Below are 23,045 nucleotides of genomic sequence, written 5' to 3'. Positions count from 1 at the left end.
TCTCTCTCCTCATGAGTGGTCTCTGAACAAACAGTAGCAGCCCAGATTTTCAAAGATGGGGATTCCGTGCTGCGACCTGTTTGCAACACCACAAACACAAGTGCAAAGGTTCTTTTCCTTGACCCCGTGTCAAGGGGAGACAGCTACGGATGCTCTAGTCCAACCTTGGCCAACAGGACTGCTTTATGCTTTTCCTCCGATTCCACTCCTCCCCAAAGTCATCCAGAAAGCTTCCCAATTGGGGTCCACAATGATTCTAATTGCTCCGTACTGGCCTCGTCAGGTATGGTTCCCCTACCTACAGAAATATACTCTGGACGGTCCTTGGTTCTTGGACCCAATTCCGGACCTTCTGGTTCATCAGTTGGGACAACAGCACCAGTCCCTTCACACTTTGAAATTAACAGCTTGGCTCCTCCACTTCCGACTATAGTCAGAAATCACACCTTGGACCCGGAAGTTATTCACATTTTATCTTCAGCCCACAAACCCACCACTAAGAAGTTTTATCACAGTAAGTGGAAGAGGTTTGCTATCTGGGCTCAACTCAGAGGATTAGACCCTATTACTGCCCCGATACCAGAGGTCTTGAAATTTTTAACATCCTTGTTTAATCAGGGATCTTCAGTCTCTACTATTAAAGTCCAATTAGCAGCTATCGCCAAATTTCACGATTCCACAGACCCACCGTTGATGAGCAGCAGATTATGTAAAACTTTCATGAAAGGTGCTGTGCTTTTAAGACCCCCAGTTTTTCATCCTGCGCCTCCGTGGGATCTTGACTTGGTACTTCGTGCCTTAACATCTTCCCCTTTTGAACCGGCTGCTACATGTGAGTTGAAATATCTGTCTTGGAAAACTGCCTTCTTAATTGCAATTACCTCTGCAAGAAGAGTTTCAGAAATTCAAGCCCTATCTATCAAACCACCTTATTTGATTTTTCACAAAGATAGAGTATCACTTAGACCTAATCCATCCTTTGTCCCAAAAGTTTGCTCTAATCTCTGTCTCCAACAATCTTTAGAGCTACCAGTTTTCTTTCCAAAATTTTCAAACAAAGCGGAATACACCTTCCATACATTGGATGTTCACAGGCAATTGCGCTTTTATCTAGATCGGACACAGCAAATTCGGAAAACAGATCAATTGTTTGTGTCCTTTTCAGATAATAAATTGGGTAAATCCATCACTAAAGCTACTATTGCCAAATGGATCAGAGATTGCATAACTCAAGCTTATTTCTCTTCAAATAAGCAACTTACAACATCTGTCAAAGCTCACTCTACTAGAGCTATGGCTACCTCTATTGCATTCCATTCCAAGCTCGCTATTTCTGAAATTTGTGCTGCTACATGGTCCAACCCGCACACTTTCATTTCCCACTATAAATTGGATGTGGCATCTAAAGGACGAGCATCATTTGGTTCCACGGTACTCAGGAGTGTTTTCCAGTGAGCCACCCAGGATTTAGGTGCTAGGGACGCTGTCCCATCAGTCAGAATGTAGGCGAGATAGATCACATAACATCTTTTAGTTATGTACTCACCATAACTTCAGATGTTTGGGATCCATCTCGCCTACATTCCTAATACCCACCCTCCTTCCCCCTGCCTTGGAGATCAGAAGAGATTGAACGGTTTGAGTTCTACTGTTTTATCTTGTATCATTTGTCAATGTTATATAAGCAGTGCATGCGTGTGCATGTATGCGGACAAACTAGATCTGGGGGGCTGGTAGTGGTGCATCCTGGGATATAGTAAGCTCAGCCAATAAGAGACTTCGCTCTTTGGCATAAGCGTGCCGAGTTGGAGCCGAGGATCGGCTCCAAACCCATCAGTCAGAATGTAGGCGAGATGGATCCCAAACATCTGAAGTTATGGTGAGTACATAACTAAAAGTTTTCTGCTTGTGCTGTGTATAGGTGTCTTTAAATGTGTTGCTCTGAAATACCCCTTCAAATCCGGTAATCCCAGTCCACCTTGTTCTATTGGAAGACTCACCTTATCACGCATCATTCTTGCCATCTTCCCCTCCCATATAAAATCCTTCAGCTCTTTATTAATCGCTATCCACAACTTCTCCTCTGATTGATAAAAATATGCCCGACTGTGTGTATAAGACTAAAGGAACTAAAAATATTTTAACTGCTTGTATCTTACTATCCATGTCCATATAACAGAGCTTTAATTTTCTCATTTGTTGTGCATTATCTTTTGTATAGTCTCTTCCCACATATCCTTAGCTGCCACACTGGAATTCTTTTTAATCCGTACTCCTAAATACTTCATTTTATCATGTTCCCATTAATATGGATATCAAACTAATTTGTGTGTGGGTACATGGTTTACCGCTATTGCCTTTGTTTTTACCTTCATTAATTTTGTATCCCAAAAAGATCTGAAACTGTTCCACGACACTGTAATGTCCCTTTCTTGTTTTGTTAGGTATAAAATGGTTTGTTTGTTTCTTTCGGCTTTTCCCGGTTAGGGGTCGCCACAGCAGAACTCCGGTCCGCTAAAGGTTGGCGGTAGATTTTGACGTGCTGGCTTGCTGGGCCTAACGCACAACCTTCAATGAAGGAACGCCCATTCATGCATGCCGCCACACAGGAGACACTCTAGCTGAGAATCGAACGGGCAACGTCTAACTGTGAGGCGACAACGCTACCACAGCACCACCACCGCAGTTCTAAGGTATAAAGTAGTATCATCTTAAAATAGAGCAAACTTTTCTTGACTACCATATCAATTATGTCCTTTAATTTCTGAGTCCCTTATTTTCTTTGCCAGTGGTTCTAAATATAATGCAAATAACAAAGGAGGGACAAAGGACACCCCTGCCTGGTTCCACTGCTCAAGCAGAAATTATCACAGAGGACCCCACCCACTTTAATTTTTGCCTCCGCTCCCTCATATGTCCTCTTATCAACCTTTTCATTTTATCAGGGAATATAAGTGCTTCTATTGTCCTGCTTATAAAGTCCTAGCTTACTCTGAAATGCTTTCTCTGCATCAAGACCCACTGACAACAGTGGTATTTTCTTACATTCTGATTACCTTGGATCATCAGTGTTCTGTTAATGTTGTCAAATGTTTACCTTCCCTCCACAAAACCACATTGATCCATATATATTACTTTTGTCATTCCTTTAGCCATTGTAGACATAAACCCTTTCTAATCATGGTTTAGTATTGAAGTAGGCCTGCATGGAGCTGGAACTAATGTATCTTTCCCCTCTTTAGGTATTACAGCTACAACTGCTTTCTTCCAGGATGTTGGTACTCTTCTTAAAATGCTGTTAAACAAAACCTTGCAGATCTTTAAGTTTTTTCACCTCCTAGCTTCCAAATTTCCACAGGAATACCTTCCATTCCTGGGGACTTTCCAGCAGATAGGTTGTACATCACCATCACCATTGCCATCTCCTCCTACCCTGTTAGCAATTGAGCCTTGTCTACCTCTAACCTTGGCATATTTAGTTCTTCCATAAACATTTCCATTTGTATCTTTTTTTTGATTTCCATATTTCCCTGCTTTATACAGACTTTGATAGAAATTTCAAAATATTTCATATACCTTTACAGGATGTTGTTACCTGCCTTGTTATAGGCTCCCTAAGCTTGACGACAGCACTTTCTATTTGCTGTTGCCTGAGTCACTGCGCTAAACGTTTGTGTTCTAGTGTTATCAAAAAACATTTGCTTAACAGCAATCTTTCTAAACTCATGCATATTGTCGAGGTAATCCCTTATTTTCTCTTTAGCATTCTGCAATTGCTTGTCGTCTTGTTATGCGAGATTCCCCCATTCTACAATACTTTAACATTTGTCAGTCCCTCTAAATAATTCTTGTTACTTCTTAACCATATCTCCCTTTCTTTTATTGAGAAGAAATTTCTTCTGTAATGGCTCCTGAATAATTTTCATTACCCATTCCTTAAATTCTTCTCTTTTCAACAGATAGGCGGGAAAGCACCAGTGTCTTATTTTTATTTCATTACCCTATGTTTTTATTTTAATTATTGGCACATGATCAGGTTCTTGGAATTCATAAATGCCAATGCCCTGGATCAACTAATCCATAGTCCCACCAGGGGCTCCAATATCCTGGACCTGGTCATTACCAACATGGGAAATCAATGCTCCATACCTATGGTCACCCCCTCATTAGTCAGGTCTGACCATAAGCTAATCACCCTTAACATCCACATCCCACCCCCACCCCCCAGTAAAGAAACCACCATAAAAAACTTCTCCAAAGCCAACTTCATGCTACTCAAGTCAGAAGTGACAAACTTCATGACACCCATGCAGACGGGAACTGAAAGTTCAACTGCTGAATCCTACACTAAGGCACTGCACGAGCACATCCACTCATGCATGAATCGTGCCATCCCAAATAGAACCAAAATGCTCTCATCCAAAAAAAGGAAGCCAATCTGGTGGTCCCCTGCCATAAACAAACTTTACAGCAAAAGGAAGAAACTTTTGCAGAAAAGAGGAAAATCCCAGGATGCAAAAAACTCCCTTACTAGCCTCCGTAAGAAACTGAGATGCCTCGTAAAATCCTCCAAAGCTAGTTACGAAAATAAAATTGCCAAAGATTCCAAAGACAACCACAAAGCATTCTATAACTATGTCAAGAATCTAAATGGCAATGCTCAGATCTGCTCTGAGCTAAAACAGAATGGCATTAAATATACTGATCCGAAGGATATTGCCAATATCCTGGCAGATCGGTTCAGTGCCAACTTCATCCCCCTCTCACCCCTAAATGGCCCATCTCAATACCGGAAGATTGCCAAATTCCAGTAATAACGGCCACACAGGTACAAAACGCACTATCTAAAGCCAAGAATACAGCATCCATGGGACCAGATGACATCCCGGGCTGTGTACTACATGAACTACAATATGAACTGGCACCTCGCCTAAGTGTCATGTTTAATCATAGCCTCACCTCAGGTTTCGTGCCCACTGAGTGGCGCAGAGCTACAGTTATCCCAATCCACAAGGGGGGATCCACCTTGGATCCCAGAAACTACCGTCCCATCAGTCTGACAAGCCTTATCTGCAAGGCCATGGATCGTATTATCATGGAACTTGTAAACAAAGACATTGGCAACCTTCAAACACTGGACCCCACCCAGTTTGGGTTTGTGAACGGCCGATCCTGTCTCTTGAACCTGATTGACTTCTTTGAATCCGTCTCCAGAGCCATGGACAAGGGTAAGGTGGTCCACACAGCCTATCTAGACCTTGCCAAGGCTTTTGACACCATCCCCCACTCTGGAATCATAGATAAACATACTGAGTTGGTCATTGATCCCTATGTCACCCAATGGGTTGCTAAATGGCTTACTGATAGAACCCACACTGTAAAAGTAGCCGACTCCAAATCCAGCTCCAGACAAGTGGAGTACCTCAGGGTTCAGTCCTGGGGCCGCTCTTGTTTGGCATCTACTTTTCTGAAGTACAGGTCAACACTAAGGGACTCTGGCTAATAAAGTTTGCAGATGACTGCAAACTGGGAGCCATTATTGAATCCCCAAATGATGTGGATACTCTACAAAAGGGCCTTACAGAAACAGATGCTTGGTGCCAGAGCCATGGGCTCAAGCTCAATGCCAAGAAATGTATTGTTATCCCTTTGGGAAAAACATGTATCCATGAATTACCATATAGGTGGCAGTACACTAAACACAGAAAGTGTGATAAGAGACTTAGGGACACAGGTGGACAGTGGTCTCACCTTCGATAACCACATCACCACAACAGTCAGGAAATCCTTCTATGTGGCACACCTCATCACGAAGGGCTTTTCATCCAGAAAAAAGGAGGTCATTGTCCCACTGTACTCATCCCTCATTAGACCCATTATAGAATATAACGCCCCATTTGGTATGTACCTCTCAAGACATCTGCAACAACTGGAAAGGCCTCAGAAATACCCCACTAAAAGAATTACAGGCCTAAAGCAGATGCCCTATGCTGACCGCCTTAAAAAACTCCAGCTGTACTCTGTCGCATATCGTCTGCTCAGAGGCGATCTCTGCTTAACATACAAGGCCATGTCAAAATAAGAGCTGTTGGACATGCTGCACTTAAAGAAATCCCAATCTCTCCGAGCTACACGCTCCAGGGATCTAAACCTTGTCATCTCAATAAACAAAACATGCTGGAGGGATAGGTTGCTGACCCAGAGACTCCCCAGACTCTGGAATAGATTGCCCATACATGTCAAGCAGAGTGCCTCTTTGAACTGCTTCAAGAGGAACCTTGACTATTGGATGGGAGAGAGGAAATTCACCCCAGGGATCACGTCAGTCGCCCTGCTAGACAGGGGTCCAGGAAAGTAAATAATGTGGGAAGAAATAGCCAGGGAATTGTTATGGCTAGGCTTGTATAGGCCCTAGGGCTGATAGCCTAGTAACAAGCTATGAACCTATGAACCTAAATAGTTATTGGGTTCTTAACACCTTCAATTAAATGTACATGTTCCTGTGAAATGTAAATTTTGTCTTTCCTAGACCAGCATTTGTATCTTGGGGAATAATTTGTAAATTCACTCAACTCCTATTACTGAATTTGCGTCTTCCATGCCAAATATTTTCACAAATTTCTTTTAAAAGTCTACTATCCTTTGTTATACTTTCCCTTCAGGGTCCCCCAGACACATCTCCACTGCTGCAAATCAAGTTACAGTCCCCACCTGTTATATTCTTTGCTGAAAACTGATAATTTCTCCCAGAATTTTCTTAAACTCCATTATAGTAGTTTTTGGTGGAATATAAATACAAGCCAGTGTAAACCTACTCACTTGCCCAGTAGCCCGTTAGTACTACAAATCTACCATTATTATATTTTTATGGTCTTTTATCACTGTTGGAGCTTCTTTTGCAATTAATACAAGTACTCCTGTTTTCCTTTTCCCAGATATTCCGCTGAATAACCATCCTGAAAAACTTTATCAAATTCACATGTTCAATTCTTTCAAAGTGTCTCCTGTAGCATAGCTACTGGCACATTACATTTTTAATATAGTTCACTATTCTTTCTTTGTATATATCTGTGAAACCATTGACTTTTAAAGACGTTACAGAAAGCATCATTTGTATTGGTTATTCCCACCTTTTATGTGTAACAACTTTTTTGTTAAAATATTTGGTTCCAACGTTTGTGTTATATGCATACACTGTTTGGCAGGTTGACCTTTTATACAGTTGTTCCTTGTCATATCCATTTGAGCCCATGTCGCATCTTACAAAACTTTTGTTTTATTAAAAGCCCTCAAACAAAACAAAAAAAAACAAACCTGCCCCCAGTAACCCCCCCCCAAAAAACCCATTTAACTTAATACTAACATAGGAACAAAAACACGAATCACACCAACCAGATCTCTTGCTCCAATCCAAGCCCCTGTACTCGGGCAGAACGTAAAAATGTTAACCAACGTAAATACTCAACTAAACAAAACGCAAGGCAGCAGTTTTGCTCGTGCACAATGTTTTAATGTATAAAATCAGAAAAACTCCAAATGGTTTAGCGCTTTCATCTGTCGCAGACAGATTTCATCAGAACCAAGCTCCCAGTCACACACTCTGACGTTTATAGTACCATTTTGGCGCCTTTTTTATATAAAACCTTATACTAAAACTTTTTGATACAAATTCCTTTTATAAATATAATGGTTCATAAAAACTTCTGTATTACATATGTAACATTAAAAATTTAAAAACCATATAATTATTATAGACATAATATATAAACACTTATATGTAAAATACTAATAATACATATATACCTCCTACTTATTTAAAAATGTCTACTTATTGTGCTACTTAAACCGTGTACTCTTGGACCGGTCAAGAACTACACACAATGTATGCTTGCAATTGTTTGACACTCTACGACAATGGAATTATGTCATACTTATATTTACTATACCTTTGAACCCTGATAAACTCAATGTCCAATATATTTTGTTGTATATTGTAATGTAGCTGTATATTCCTATGCGTTTCCCAACAATAAAAAGGGTTTCAAACTAATATATTCATTCAATCCTGGGAATGTGGTGGCATCCAGCATTATTTGCCATTTGCTTTCCAGACATCCCAATTTTGCTTTCCAATTGCCTCTATCTACTGAGCAGTCAACCTGATCCAATATTGAAAATATAAATATATGATCCTTACTTGTGGCCTTTGTGTGTTTACTCAAGGCATTATTTTCATCTCCTTTTTTAGTTTTATAACAATGCTCGTGGATTCTGGTCTTAAACTTCCTTTCAGTTTTCCCCACATAATATACATTGCATTTTTTGCACATAGCGAGATATACAACTCCTTGGCTATTACAATTCCCCTCCTTGAATTTGCATACACTATGGGTACTATTTTCCAAAACTACACTTTTAACTGGGTTGATATACTGACACTGTCTGCATGCTCCACATTTCTTAGTCCCATTTGTCCTACTTGGTTGTGTCCTACATGCATTGGTATTTATTTCTGTTAGTCTTTTTAGGTTCATTCCTGTTTGTAATATTATCTTGGGTGTAGCACCAACTGTATTTCTTGCTTCTTCATCAAAATTGAAAATATACCAGTGTCTACGTAATATTTCCTTCACCACATTTGTGTATGGATTATACATCAAAACGCACACCCTTCTATTGAACTCCTTATGTGTATTTTTTACTATCGCTGGTTTACCTAATAATGGTTCATATTTCTTACCCCATTGTGATTTAACATAATTTGTCACATCTATCAACATGCTATTGGGGTATCCCCTTTCTTTAAACATCTGGTGGATAGTTTCTATTTCTTGGTTCATGATATCTTTAGTGGAAGACATGCGAGCAGCCCGTACACATTGTCCCTTTACAATATTCTTGAAGGTGTGTGGTGGATGGCTGCTTCCATACTGTATGTAGTCGTTGGAAAAGGACGGTTTCCTATATAATTGAGACACAAATCCATGTTCATCAGAGCTAATAAATGTGTCTAAATACGGGATTCCCTTCCTTTCAACAGTGTGTGTAAAACTCAAAAATTCTGTGGTGGAATTGATATATTGAATAAATGATGGAATGTTGTCCATCTTACCTTTCCATACAATAAATATATCATCCAAGAAACGAGTATACAGTAACATATGCTTGTAGTATTCACTTGTGAAAATGTACTGGTTTTCCCATTCGAGCATAACTAAATTTGCATATATGGGTGCACAAGATGCACCCATAGCAACTCCATTGATTTGTCTGAATGTCTCACCATTAAATTCGATGTAATTGTGGTCCAAGATTAATTCCATAATGCTCATAATCAGTTGAATTTTATCCCATGTACAGTCAGAATATTTTCTTAAGCTGTTACAGAAATAATCTAAACCTGTATCCTTGGGTATACTGGAAAATAGGTCCTTTACATCCACCGTAATGAATATTATTTCAGAATTCCATACATCTAGGTTTAATTTGTTCAAAAAATGCCAGGAATCTTTAATCAAATGAGGGACCTTTTGATAGATGTTCTTTGTCCATTCGTCCACCAATACACCCAAATTGAATGTTTTAGACTTGGAAGCAGATATTATTGGTCTTAATGGAGGATTCTGAATATCTTTATGAATCTTAGGAATACCTATTATGTGTCCCAAAATGGGATATTCATTCCTAAGGAAATGGTACACCTCCTCCGTAATCCTACTGTCCAACATGTAATCTTCTATAGCCAAGTCTATCTTCCTGTATCCAATGTTTATTTGATTCCGTGAAGTCAACTCATAGTTCCCCGAATTTATCAAGATGTCGTATAGTTTTTTCTGGTAATCACATGTATACATTAGTAATATCCCCCCTCCCTTATCGGGTTTCATGACTCTGACATCTTTATTGGAAACAATGTCTTTAAGCATTTTCCTTTCTTTTTTTGTCAGATTATCACTAAAATCACCTTTCGTTCCATGTCCCTTTCTTACATTAGTATGAACATCATACAGTTCTCTGCACACTGCCTGTTCATACAGTGCTACATAAAAGAAGTGAAACTATACTGTCGCAGATTAAATCTAGCTTTTCAGTTCAAAGACAAGGTGGATACACCAGTCTATAAGGAGAATAAATTAAAGAAAAAAAGTGCTTATATACCCCCCAACAATAAACATGTAGCACTGTTACCAAGGGCCTACCCCACCTACTAAACCCGGATTTGACTATTTGATATACTTGATATCATATTGCTGTGACACTTATTTTGACATTGTTTCTTGACTTTCTTGACTTTCAACCCTTATTATGTCAGAAAAGGTTAAGTCAGGTTTTAAAAGATGTCGGTGCGGACAGAAGATGTCTGTCACCGACAACCATAGCTCCTGTGTCTACTGTCTTGGCCCTCTCCATCTTCAGGAGGACTGCTCCATATGTCATTCCTTTAGTGGAAGGGTCATGACAGATAGGTGCAGGAAGCTTATGGACAGAGGTCTTCTGAAGCCTGCTTTCCAAGAGGCTTTAGATAAGTCAGACCAGACTTCTAAATCTTCGAAGGAGTCGAAGACTTCGGAGCCCACGTCATCGGCTCCAAGTTCTTCTTTTAAAGTTCGTTCACTGGTTCCACAGACTTCGGGGCCGAGTGTCGAGCTATTGTCTGTCACCGAGCCTCGGGTTTTGGAACCGGTGACGGAACTGCCACCTCCTGCTCTTTTGAGGTCGGCACCGTCCTCTATTCCTTCGACGCGGTCTTCCAGGGCCCTCTCCGACACCGACGTAGATCGTGTGGTGCAGAAGCTGATGGAGAACACTGCCCTGTCCAAACTCATTGCAGTCTCCTCTCAGTTGGTGTCGAGACTCGAAGGCCTTCCCTTGTCTCCATCTGGTCCTCCTCCGAGGCCTACTCAGCCCTCGGAGCTGGGAGATGCTGATCTGTTGATAGTGGAGCCCTTGGTGCCGGAACAGTCTCTTTCTCGGTCGGCACAGTTGCCCTCGACTCCGTCGGAACCACTACCGGACTCGCGGAGCCGGCTATCTATCCTTGGTTCCGGGAGCGAGAGTCGAACCGATGTTTCGGTGCCGACTCTCCCTCTCGGCACCTCGGCACGGATCACCTCGGCTCCGTCCTCGGGGTCAGTGCCCTTGGCTTCCGCGTCGGAGATACCTCCGTGTTCTTCGGAACCGGGGGATTCCTCGTCTCTGGGTCCAGGGGCCTTCGACCTTATGAGGAAGGTATTGTCTTCCCAGACAACTACTTCAGCAGAAGCAATGTCTCCCTCCCATAAAGGCCCGTTGTCCTCTTCTGCACCTACGGCTACTCAAAAGCGTCGAGCACCAGTGTCTCAGCCGCTCCCAGCGGGAGCCCCCTCTTCCTCAGAGGCTTCATCGGATGTCCCCCCCCGATGACGTCCCGAGGAAAAGATTGTGCAAGAGGAGGCACTTGGGTTCTCCACAAGAATCCTTAACATCAGACACTGACTTAGATGAGTCAGAAGGGTCCCCAAAATCACCCTCGGAGGATGTCTCCTTCTCTGACATCCTGGAGATCCTAAAACAGAGAGGTGATTGGCAAGCCCTACCCCTTCTGAGGATGAGTCAGTTTTGCTGAAGGCATTTGGTGCTCGCCCTTCTTCCTCCTGGGTCACTCCACCCTTCGAGTTAATGGAATTAATTGCTCGAAGGGCGTGGGAGACACCTGACACAGTGGAGCCAGTTCCCAGGAAGCCTAATAAATATATTACGGCCCCTCAGGATAAGGCATACCTCACAAAGGGAGTTCCAGTGGACGCTATGGTGGTGGCAGCTGCCACAAAAAAGGAGATGTCCAAATCTTCCTCGCCTGTCCATCCTCCTGACAGAGATTCTAGGACCATGGACAGATACGGGAAGCGCATTTTCAGTTCAGCGACTCTTCCATGCGATTGCTGAACTATTTGACACATTTCACACGTTTACAGAGGGATCTAGTCAAAGAGTTGGGAGATGCCCTCCAGGGTACTACAGATGCCTCAGATAAGGTTACAGCACAGCTCAATACCCTTACATCTATTGTAAACTCGTCCATGAGGCTCATCTCATATGCAGCCGAAGGGTCGAGTAGGGCTGCGGCTTCAGCGATTGCTCTTCGTAGACAATCCTGGATGCGCCTGTGCTCCTTTGTGGAAGCCTTCAAGTCCTCCTTTACTAATGCCCCCTTTGATGGTGCCACTCTCTTTGCCCCCAAAGTAAAGGAGACCCTGACCCGGTGTGAGCAATAGGGAAAGACTCTGTCTGCTGTCGGAGTCCGTTTTTCCACCCCATCCAGACCGTACCCCAAAGGGCAACGAGGTGGGAAAATGTGGTTTCGTAAACCCCAGGGTTCTTTCCCAAGCACACAGGGTGATGCCCCCTCCAGAGGCAGAGGGGGGGGGCAGAAGTGGAAGACGTCGCCCTGGTGGCAGAGGGGGTCCGCAGAACCAAGGCGACAGGGATACTATCCCTGGGAAGCCTTTCCAGCACTCCTGAATGGAGGCCCGACTGTCCTGCTCTGGAGGCAGTCGGGGGTCGCTTAGCTTTATACCCTCAGGCCTGGCAAAGTCTTACTTAAGACAAATGGGTAAAAAGCATTATTACCAGAGGTTACAAAATTCCATTTCTACTTCCCCCGTTACCACAGAAAAGATTCCCAGATGTACCGCCCCATCTGCGAGAACCTGCAGCTATAGAAATTTCAAAGCTGCTAGAAAAAAGGGTCATCCAACCAGTCCCGGCGGACCAAAGAGGATCCGGAACTTACTCGAGGTTCTTTTTAGTTCCAAAAAAGACAGGGGACTGGAGGCCAATTCTAGACCTAGACCTAAGCAATCTCAATACCTATGTGAAGAAACAAAAGTTCCGGATGGTCACGCTTCAGTCGATCCTTCCGTCCTTACAGAAGGACGACTGGATGTGCTCAATAGATCTCAAGGACGCATGCTACCACATCAAAATGGCCAGAGCATCCGGAGATCACCTGCGCTTCCGGCTGGGAGCCAGCCACTTTCAGTTTCGGGCCCTGCCCTTTGGTCTAACCTCAGCCCCCAGGGTTTTCACCAAATGCATGGCAGTGGTAGCGTCTCACTTGAGACGCCTAGGATTCCGGGTGTTTCCGTATCTGGACGACTGGCTCCTTACTGCCACCACCGAGCGTCGACTGATACAGGCCAGGGACTACACACTCAGTCTTTGTGTTCAGTTAGGGATTTCGATAAATTTCGAAAAATCTGCCTTACAGCCATCACAGAATATTTCATTTATAGGGGCAGATTTGGATACCCGTTCCTTGCTTCTAAGACTCCCCTCCGCAAGAATAGCTTCCCTACAAAAACACATATCTCTCCTTCTGCTTCTGTTGTCCAAGAAATCCCCAACCAAACTAGTGCTGAAAGTCTTGGGACTCATGTCAGCTTTCCTCATTGCAGTTCCCATGGGAAGACAACACATGAGAGTTCTTCAATGGCTGCTGTTCGCACAATGGTCGTTCCAACAGTTACCGCTGACACACGAAATTCACATTACAAACACCTGCAAAGCACACCTGTCTTGGTGGTTACAGAATTGCAATCTCATCGGCGGCCGACCGTTTGTGTTACCCACACCAACAGCCACAGTGACCACGGACGCTTCCCTGATAGGGTGGGGGGGGGCATCTTTCAGGGACAGACAGTCCAAGGCGAATGGACCAATCTAGAGTACAACCTGCACATCAGTGTCCTGGAGATGAGGGCAGTGTTTCTAGCGTTGCAACACTTTTCCTCCCTTCTACCTCTAGGGACCATTGCAGTTAAAACGGACAACATGTCCATAGTTTGGTACATAAACAAACAAGGAGGAACCAAGTCTTACCAGTTATGCAGAGAGGCCATGAGAATTTGGCAATGGGCAGAGTCCACGGGTCGCTTTCTGATAGCAACACACATCCCGGGGTTATCCAGCGTTATAGCGGACAGGTTGAGCAGAGCCATCCTGTTACCTCACGAGTGGTCCCTCAATCAGACAATAGCGGAAATGATATTCCGCAAGTGGGGCCAGCCTTGCTGCGATCTGTTTGCGTCTCCAATGAACGCCAAATGCAGAAGCTACTTTGCCCTGTTACCCCCTCCAGGGGATGTCCCCAGGGACGCTCTGTTTCACGATTGGCCCCCCGGGTCTCCTGTACGCTTTTCCCCCTATACCTCTGATACCGAGATTTCTCCAGAAAGCCAAAGATCTTGAAAGGACTGTAATTCTCATTGCCCCATTCTGGCCTCGTCAGATTTGGTTTCCCTTTCTTCAAGCATACCAAATATGGGAGCCCTGGATTCTGGACCCGGTGCCAGACCTACTGACTCATTCGTCAGGAGCTCTCCACCCGTCGCTCCTGTCCCTCAGATTAGCAGCTTGGCTGCTCCGCTTCCCTTCTTAGCCAGGTCTGATCTCTCTCCGGCGGTTCAAGACATTCTAGTAGCCTCTCATAAGGCTTCCACTACAAAAATTTACACTAGTAAGTGGAAACGGTTTGTATACTTGGCGACTGCACAACATTTAGATTCCTTAATAGCCCCACTAAACAAAGTTTTAGAGTTCCTATCCATGCTGTTTCACCAAGGAGCCTCTACTGCCACCTTGAGGGTTCAGTTGGCTGCTATTTCTAACTTTCATGTAGGAGAGAATGGAGCACCTATTATGGCTCATAGGCTTTGTAAAGCCTTTTTGAAAGGATCCTTTCATCTTAGACCACCAGTCAGGTTTCCTACAGCCCCGTGGAATCTAAACCTCCTCTTATCCCAGCTAATGTTACCACCTTTTGAACCAGCTTCTTCCTGTTCCTTAAAGTTCTTGTCCTGGAAAACTCTCTTTCTAGTAGCTATCACTTCAGCCAGACGAGTGTCGGAACTTCAAGCTCTTTCCATTAAATAGCCATATTTAATTTTTCACCCGGACAGGGTATCTTTACGCACCAACCCATCTTTCCTCCCTAAGATTTGTTCAGTCAACAACATTAATCAATCCCTTGAGCTTCCCACATTTTTCAAAAATCATTCCAGTAAGCTGGAGTATATGTTGCACAAGTTGGATGTTTATAGACAACTCAGATTCTATCTAGATAGAACGAAAGATCATAGGAAAGCAGACCAGCTCTTTTTATAGCCTTTGCGGACAACAAAAAGGGCATGGCAGTGACTAAGCGTACTCTCTCCAAATGGCTAACTGATTGTATTACCTTCGTTTATGCTGCTTCTAGTCAGAGTTTGCCCACCAAACCAAAAGGACATTCTACTAGATCAGTTTCTACATCTTTGGCTCATGCGGCCCGCCTACCTTTGGACACTATTTGTGCGGCCGCCACTTGGTCTAGACCACATATGTTCATCACTCATTATAAAGTGGATAGGATTTCCAGGGACAGGGCAACCTTTGGTTCCACTGTGCTCAGGAACGTTCTTCCGTGAGTCTCTCAGGGTCACGGAGCTAGGGACACTACCCATGTGTAAGAACAAACGGCGACATTGAACACTCTCACATAAAGAAGTTATGTTCTTACCATAACGTTCCATGTGGAGTGTTCATCTCGCCTTTGTTCTTACATTCCCACCCTCAGGTCAGGAAGAACGTCCAGTTTAGATGTCTGGTCTGTTTATCTCCTGCTGCTGGTCTCTCTCTCTCTCTCTCTTGTGCTACTGGTTTGAGTTGCGCTCCTTGTGTATATGTATGTATTCTTGGATGTTTACGTTATTGTTGCTGGATCTGGTGTTGTTTTGCAAACTAGATCTGAGGTAAAGGCAGAGGGAATTGTGGGAGATAGGTTGGTCTCGAGCTTCTTCTGGATGCAGAGCTTTGCTAAGCGGCTGACTCGGAGCCGAGGATCGGCTCCGACACCCATGTGTAAGAACAAAGGCGAGATGAACACTCCACATGGAACGTTATGGTAAGAACATAACTTCTTTTTATATGATGATGATTGTCGCTCGTCTTGTGTAGCTAGTTAAAACAAAGAGGCTTGGGTGTTCATTTATATACTTTAATACATACAAAACACGTCAGGATTAATGGCAGCAACATAAACTATAAATGAGCTAACTGACTGACCACTACCCATACATACATACCTACATCTTTGCAGCTCACTACAAAATGGCAGTCTTGCTTGCACATGCTCAGTATTTATACACACGTGCTAGCTCACTGGAAAGCTTCTTGAACGTACATGCACACTCTGATCTACATCCTCCCTCTTTACTGAGCTGTCTTGCAGTAATTATGATGTTTGAATAGGCATGCAAATTTATACAGACAATCGTGAATAAAGCAACATTCATATCAGAGTTGCCATGTATCTGGAACGTAGTCTGGAATGTAACCTGATCTTGTAATGTAGCAGATAGGACTGGGTTAAGCAACAGGGGCAGTCATAGGTGAATGATCTGCTTTAGGACTCTTGGATATTCTCAGGAACAGGGATATTTGCTGGAATGTCTTGTGGAACTGGAACATTGGATAAGGCACTCTGAGAACTAGTCTTTATCACAAGCAAGACGCTGCAATACTGGCTTGGACACCGGTGCTAAATGTTTCCGATTCCATTTAAATTCTATTTCTTGCGATTCTACAATGTAGGATCTTGGCTCTGGACATAAACTTTTCACGACTCCAATCCAATCAATACCTTTTGCTGTCTGCATCCTCACTATCTCCCCTTCTTGTAATGGCTTGAGTGGTTTGCTGAACTTCTGGGACAAATGCTGTTTTATGAGTTGAGCTTTCACTACTTTGTTGTTTAGCACATGGAACCAACAAATTGTTACTGATTGGTAGTGTGGTTCTGGTTTGTCTCGACGCAAGTCTCTGGGTAGGTGAACCAAGATGGTTATCGCCAGGAATGTTTGAGATTCAAGAGATTTAGAAAAACATCAGTATTGTCTTTTTGACTTCTTTAACTGTTTTGCACTTTGACCTGCACATTCCACCCAACCATTTGATTGGATATTCAGGACTATTCATAGCATGAATAAAGTCCCACTCTTCAACAAATTTCTTGAACTGCTGGCTTGTAAACTGTGTACCATTGTCGGAAATAACTTTTTGTGGACTACGACGGACAGAAAAATGTCTCTTCAACTTAGTAATGACAGTACTGAATGTGAGATTAAGAAGTAGGTCAGTCTCGAACCAATTTGAATGAGTATAAAGCCGCTGCTGTGGTACAGCGGTAGCGTTGTTGCCTCACAGCAAGAGGTTCTCCTGTTTAATTCTCAGCTGGAGTGCCTTCTGTGTGGAGTCTGCATGTTCTCCCCGCGGTCGAGTGGCCCCCAAAAGACATATGAATGGGCGTGCCTTCGCTGAAGGTTGGGCGTCGGGCTGGCAACTCGGCACCATAAAAATCGACTGCCAATCATTAGTGGACCAGAGTTCTGCTGTGGTGACCCCTAACTGGGAAAAGCCGAAAAGACAACATACTAATGCCAAATAACGTTGACCATTCCATTCAAAAATATCTGTAGCTACTGTCAGCCAGCGTAGTTCAGGAATCTGGTTTAGATGAAGAGGTTCTTTCTGTTGTTGCGGTTTAGTACTATTACAGACAGAACAAGATGAAAGTACTCTCTCAAAATCACTTGACATAGAAAGCGAAAATACTAGTCCCCTTCCCCTTCTTTTGGTAGAAGCAGTTCATGGGTGGCCATGATGCAAGATGTTAATATACTCTTGTTGCAAGGAATCTGGAACGATCACTTTTGGACATTTCATGATGATACTATTGTTAGACAAAATCTCATCTCTGTAAGGAAAATATGGTTGCACTTCTAGAGGTAAACAAGATTACTTCGATGGCCATCCTTGACTGATAAAAGTGGTTGAGCTTCTGGAGAATTGGCTCTAAAGCTGTATGAGTTCTAACTCATCAAGAGGTGTGGAATAAAAATGTATGACTTCCATGACTTCAAAATCGGGTTTCTCATTTTCATGCTGTTCAGTGTTTTTTCTGGATGATCTGGATGAAGTATCAGCAAGGTAAAGAAGTTTGCCTTTTGTGTAGACAAAATTGAAGTTATACTTCTGCAATTTCAACATCATGCATTGCAATCTCGCCGGAGCTATGTGCATTGACTTTCTCAAAATAGTAACTAGAGATTGGTGGTTAGTCTCTATTTGAATAGGTCAGCCATAAATGTAATCATGAACTTCGAACGTGCAAACACAATTGCCAAGAGTTCTCTCTCTCTGAGCATATTGCATCTCAGTTTGGGTTAGAGTTCTTGAAGCAAAAGCTACTGATCTACCCTCTTGAAGAATGACTGCACCAAGACCAAACTTAGAAGCATCACAAGAAAGAGTTACTGGTTTGTAAACATCATAGTTTCTTAAAGTAGGTGGACTGACCATTCTCTGTTTCAGAACATCAAATGCTCTTTGGTGGTGGTCTGACCAGTTTACATCTTTGCATGTCTGCTCTCTGACCGGTGTTAAAAGTTGGCTCAAATCTGGAATTAACTTGCCTAGAAAACATTGTAGGGCTTGAACATTGTCTGGAGCTGGCAACTCAAGAATTGCTGTTTGCTTGGAAGGATCTGGTCGTAAGCCTGAACTAGTAAACAAATGACCAACATAAGTTACTTCTTGTAGCCCGAATTTGCATCTGAGGATTCAGCTCAAGATTAACTTCACAAGTCATTCTAGAACTTTCCTGAGGTTTCTGTCATGTTCAACTTCACCATTGCCTTCTAAAAGAATATCATCCACTATAATAGCACATGGATAGCCTGAAAAAATTTTGTTCCATTGCACGCTGAAAGACTTCACTGGCAGAATTTATCCCAAATGGCATTCTAAAAAATCTGTACCTGCCAAAAGGAGTACTGAAAGTGGCTAGCAATGAAGATTTTCTGTCAAGCAAAATTTGACAAAATGAACTTTTTCATCTAAGACATAAGAGCCGCAACCTCTTAAAACTGTATGCATAGGATGATGAGGTCATTTTAGTACTTTGTTCAAGTCCCGTGGATGGATCAATATATATTATAATATCAAAAACCCAAAAATACAGAAGGACAAACAGAAATCAAAACCATACACCACTTTAGCCACTGAAGAACACCACAATAAACAGTAGTAAATAATGATCCACTCAAGAAATAGCGTCAAATAGTTTTTATCCACTTTAGTCATTGACATTTTCAGAATGCAGTATACTCTACAAAATCAATTAAACAACCATTAATGCATTGTCTTTCGGCTATTCCCGGTTAGGGGTCGCCACAGCGGAACTCTGGTCTGCTCATGATTGGCAGTGGATTTTATGGGGCCGAGTTGCCAGCCCAACGCCCAACCTTCAACGAAGGCACGCCCATTCATGCTCGCACCTACCTGCATGCCTTTAACGTCACTCAACCATGGGGAGGGCATGCAAACTCCACACAGAAGGCACTCCAACCGAGAATTGAACAGGAGAGCCTCTTGCTGTGAGGCAACAACGCTAACCGCTGTACCACGGTGGTTGTTGCCCATCTAAAAAAAAATCACATCAGAAAGTACGTACATAATTAAAAACTAACGCAATATAAAAAACCTACATAAATATTAGTAGTCTGATTTTAATCTGTCTTAAAAAGCATTTTAATATTCACATTTTTGTTTAAATTACGTGCTTATAGAACCCCTGGCTTAATTTGTCACCTAGGTTCAGTAGTTTCTAACTTATCCTTAAGATTCCCTCCCCTTGGTTCTATTGGAACATGTTCTAGTACTGAAAACTTTTTGTAGTTGCAACAACTAATGGAATGTTTGAATAAGGTATTGTTTTTGTCCTTGGTCGTAATGCTGTATAAATGTTCCTTAATACGCTTTTCTAAATTACGAGTTGTCATACCTACATGAAAACTAGGGCATCCAAAACATAAAGCTATATAAATCAACCCTATGGTTTTGCATGTTTACCTTTCTTTTAAATGTATACTAAACCAAGGTTTTCTGTAAAAATGTATTTGACATAAATAAACCGACAAACTTTACATGCCCCACACTTATACATACCATTTTCTTTTTCTGTACATACTAAATCTATGCCTGTATCTGATTTTTCCAGTAAGTTTTTAAAACTTTTTGTTTTATAAAACACAAAGTTAGGATGGTCACTTAAATAACGTTTACAGGTCTGGGTTACCCTGTAGTATTTTCCAATTATTATCTATATTTTTTTGTATGACATTTGAATCTACAGACCTGTCTAATTTTAAAGGTTAACTTCCTTTTTTTCTTTATTTTTATTTTCATTCATAATATTTGGAGTATAACCTCCTTTTAGAATAGCTTTATAATATAACTCTCTCTTTTCATAAATTTCTAAGACTACTGAATATAATGAATACTCATCAAAACCTCTTTCTTTAAACATGTCAGTTACGGTTACTACTACTTTTAAGAAAAATCATTATCTTGTGTGGTCATCTGGATGCACGTATGAATTGTCCCCTAGGAATATTGTTTTTCATAAAATTATGATGTCCACTTTTATAATGTAGCTAATTGCTGGAAAAGTTTGTTTCCTATAAATTTTGCTGTTAATTTTTTTACTCGTAATGTCCCACTCAAGTTCGGGTCTATGTTATATATTCAAACTGTCAAAATGTCGAATACCATATGTTTGAGACCATATGGTCGATATTTGAAAGTTTGAATATATAATAATAAAAAAAAAAAAAAAATACCTTAACAGTGCGAGCAGGGGGGCAAGCCTCCCTGCACCCCCATACCCCCCCTTACTTAAATGTACCAACTCAGAGACTGCACTTCAGTGCAGACAAGGGAAATTCTCCCATTCTGCACTGCATGGCTCCGTTCAAGTCAGCCTTCGAACACTTGAAATGTCGATCATATGGCAATCGACATTAAGCGTTTGTTTATTTGACAATACACCCTCAAGGTCTACGTTAATGTGTATATGCCGTCCAAAACCACTAATCTTAAATTTTAAATCTGATGTCTTGTTTAACTCTGTCATAAACCTTGTTAAATCATCCTTTAAAAAACAGATCATAGACAAAATGTTTATACATCGTGTTTGCTGAATTTTGTTATTTGCTAGTAATTACAGGTGTGGGGGGGGTAGCCACATTCTTTGATTTCCTGTCCTTGCCTATTTAAGTGGTACAGTATGAAATATTTTCTGCTTAAAAACCTCAGCTTTGGCCGGCTAAGAACTTGCTGTATTCATCTGGACGTATAAGAGAATTTAAGTACCTTTATCTGCATTTTTTTTTCAAAAAAATACAGTATTTAAATTGATTTTAACTGTGTTGCAGGAATATTAACTGATCTGGAAGTTTTGACTCTGCTCTTCAGTTAGTCCCACCCACCCTCCCTGTTTTTGTTTTTGTTTTAATCTTAGTGGCCTTGAAACTGCCCGCCCCTCTTGTAAATTTGTGTTTGGATACTCCTTCTGGGCCCATCTCATTTGCTCACTCAACTGAGTGCAGTGAGATCATATTCTGATTTCAGGCACTCCTAATGTGTACAAAGAGAGCATCTGGGAAACGGAAAAAAAAAATTAAGCTTGTTTCCTGCCTTTCCTGTTAAGTGGTATAGACTATTTATAGGCTTCTGAGCCCCCAAGCCCTTCTGTGTTGGAGGGAAGCCTTTTAGCTTAGTTTTTTTTTTCTTATAACTAGCCAGTTTTCTAGTTTCAGCACTCAAATCTGTTTCTTTGATCTCAGCACTTGTTCAGGAAAAAAAAAAAAAAATTTCATCTGCTTTTACTGTACTTGTGTTTCTACCTACTTTATTTTACTTTTGCATCATCTTAAAAGTACTCAATTGTGTAACTCATTCTAAGCCTTTTGGTTTAAACACTTGGGCTTCGGAACAGTTGTTTTGCACTGAGAGGGTTTGTGGTCTGCACTGTAGTGGCAGAACAGGTAGCTCACATCCTTCTAGGTTGGGAACTGCTGATTGAGGGCTCAGTGTCTGTTATTCTAAAAGTGTATTAATTCTGGTTTAAGCACTTGGGCTTCAGGCCAGTTATTTTACATTAAGAGGGTTCGTGGTCTGCACTCTTGTGGGAGGAGAGGCTGGACTCTGCCCTTCTGAGCTGGGAATTTCTGGTTAAAGGCTTATAGTGCATGCATATCTGATCTGCTTCTTACTGAAGTTGGTGCGCCTTGTTTGCTGTGGCATAGACTGGATTCGGGCTTGCTGGATCTAGCTTTGTTTGTGTAACTTGAGCACTAATCCAGGCATTCTCTAAAGTATTCAATTGTATTTATTACTGCTTGGTAGTAACTTGATTAAAGTGTAGCTATCATTCTAAGTCTTTTGGATTAAGCACTTGGGCTTCAGACCAGTTGTTTTTACATTAGGAAGGTTTGTGGCATGCACTGTGGTGGCAGGACAGGTAGCTTTCATCCTTCTAAGTTGGGAACTGCTGATTGAGAGCCCCAGTGTCTGTTATTCTTAAAGTGCATTAGTTCTGGTTTAAGCACTTGGGCTTCAGGCCAGTTATTTTACATTAAGAAGGTTCGTGGTCTGCACTCTTGTGGGAGAAGAGGCTGGACTCTGCCCTTCTGAGCTGGGAATTTCTGGTTAAAGGTTTATAGTGCCTGAATATTTGAACTGTATCTTACTGAAATTGGTACACCTTGTTTGCTGTAGCATAGACTAGATCCAGGCCTGCTGAATCTAGCTTTGTTTATATGCTTGTTGTTTGTTTGCTTGTTATTTCCCTGGAACGCTAATTCCACCTAATACGCGGCTTCTCAGCGCTTCTGTGGATCACTAGTGATATCTGCATTGCTTACTGTACTTATTTCCTTGTTTCACTTGAAAGAAAGTTACTGTTTGTCGTTTTTGCATTTAAGTTATCTGTAACACATTACACTTAAGTTACCTGGCACTTGCTCACTAAAGCAATTATATAAGTCAGCACTAAAAATTAAAAGCACTACACCCTCACACTCCCCACTGGCCCTTGTTTTCAATTATTAAGGAATTCCTAATATTATTCTAGCATGTCCAAAGGTCAGTTGTCAGTCTCTTCTCCGGTCCAGCTGGTGAATCTG

The 23,045-nt window shown here is 42.0% G+C and overlaps 1 protein-coding gene across 1 annotated transcript in view; it reads left to right on the top strand.

The window, feature by feature from the left end:
• CHURC1 (churchill domain containing 1) overlaps positions 1-23,045 on the top strand; it is a 578,504-nt gene that overhangs the window by 83,174 nt on the left and 472,285 nt on the right. The window lies entirely within an intron of this gene.

The sequence above is a fragment of the Protopterus annectens genome, chromosome 6.part0 (genome assembly GCF_019279795.1).
Source record: "Protopterus annectens isolate FY-2018-M chromosome 6.part0, PAN1.0, whole genome shotgun sequence".
Taxonomy (NCBI): Eukaryota; Metazoa; Chordata; order Ceratodontiformes; family Protopteridae; genus Protopterus; species Protopterus annectens.
Note: the sequence above shows the minus strand (reverse complement) of the source record. Positions and strands in the feature narration are given on the sequence as shown.